Here is a 1,840-nt window from a genome sequence, read left to right on the forward strand (position 1 = left end):
CCACATTTGCCCCTACACTTATCACAATTGAGAGGTTTCACCCTTTCCACAGCATGAACTCCTCCAGTTGTACCAATATATTCTTTGCCTTGTAATTTGTCATATGATGATTAGCGAATGTTCTTTTTCCACTAATTTAGATTGATTTTCTTGTTTCGACTAGATTCTTTTGTGCGGGTTTTAATAAGATGCACGATTGTCGGGTGTTGCTTTGCACGTTTGAGTATCGCTAGCTTCATTTGCGTTATTCAAATAAAATCCAGTTTTGTCCTCTAAGAAAGTTATGAATACCACCACAAACTGCATCCCTGATATCGTCAGTACCAATTGTGCCGAAAGTATTTAATGCTAACATGCGCGTGTTACTGTGATAACAAAGTTGCTTACTTTTTATGTCGGTTGTTCAGGTTCAAGTTCAATAACAGGTTTATGTCCTTGCAGCACCCTGTATTAGTGGCAAAACATCTGCAAAGTTCTGCATTCCATTCTCCGTTCGTCTTCAGAAAAAACTTCCTTATGTTGGTTGGCACCGTATCATTCTCTCCTGGCAAAAATGTGACATATATTTGTATCTGTATTTTCAATCATGAAAATGCACAACTATGGTAACTGTATATTATACATTGCATGCCGCATAATAAACACGGCATAGAATCTTAAATAATAGATTTCTCTCCGCAAATTAACCATGTCGCCTACTGAATCGGCCTTTCTGTGTTGATTGGATACCGGGCTACTAAAACTGTTACCGGGTATCCGCCGAAACGAACCCGACTCCCTGGGTATCCGCCAAAATGCGCCCGACTCGCGGGTCCCTGGTATCCGTCCATGCTGTACTAAGTATTTATGGACACTTTAGCTCAGTTGAACATGAACCGAACAGTGTCAATTCAGTGCCAATTGTCCGCTGTTAGTCATCAGTTTCCTTGTTTTTGCCACATATCTTCCAACGTAGTGAAGAAATACCCAAGTTCGACTTTCCGGTCAAATTGGATAAATTAGTAGGTCACTAGATCACAATAAAGAAATCTTTCTTAACACTCTAGCAGGTAACGATCAAGCCTAAATGGTGGGTTAAAATTATAACAAATAGAATAGAAAATGAACACTGTTGAGGTCTTCGTCAGTTAAGATTTTGTTCTTAACACTCTAGCAGGTAAATGTGTACATGTACGTACAAACTGTCCATAAATCTTGCTTAAAAGGCCTTTAACAACGATCTAGCCTAAATGGCGGGTGGAAAATTGTGAACAAATAGAATAAAAAAAATAACACAGTTGAGGTCTTCGTCAGTTTATTGTTTTATACAAAATCTATTTCAAATTTCGGGTTGAATAATGATGTATTTAATGGAAACTTATCTACACAACAGAGGCCACAATATACAACAGATAATTATCGATCCTGGTAAGAGTATTTAGTACAATGAAGTATAGGCCAGTTTGGGTAATGGTCATTTTTGGGTAAAGAGAAGGTGACTCTGCATGTTTAGAAATGTAGTGAAACAATTAAGATACCACATCATCTACGGCTTAATGTCGGTCAGCTGTTTCGAAAGCATACCTTAAGATGTGTGAAATTAAGCCTCGTGAGGTTAATTGAGGCTGACTTTTTAAACGGAATTGTATACAGTAACATTTTTCCTTTAAATCTACTCATTGTTTTAAAATTGTTTTCAGTGTGAATTTTCTAATCATGAACAAACAAGAGTTGAATACAAAGTACCATCATAAGTAATTGTTCTACGACACGTTCTTAATTATTTGATAATTGTTGTTCGAGTGCTTTTAAGTGCGCTATTTATGATCATTTTGCGATATCGTCCTCATCCTCATTTTAA

The sequence above is a fragment of the Mya arenaria genome, chromosome 14 (assembly GCF_026914265.1).
Source record: "Mya arenaria isolate MELC-2E11 chromosome 14, ASM2691426v1".
Lineage (NCBI taxonomy): Eukaryota > Metazoa > Mollusca > Bivalvia > Myida > Myidae > Mya > Mya arenaria.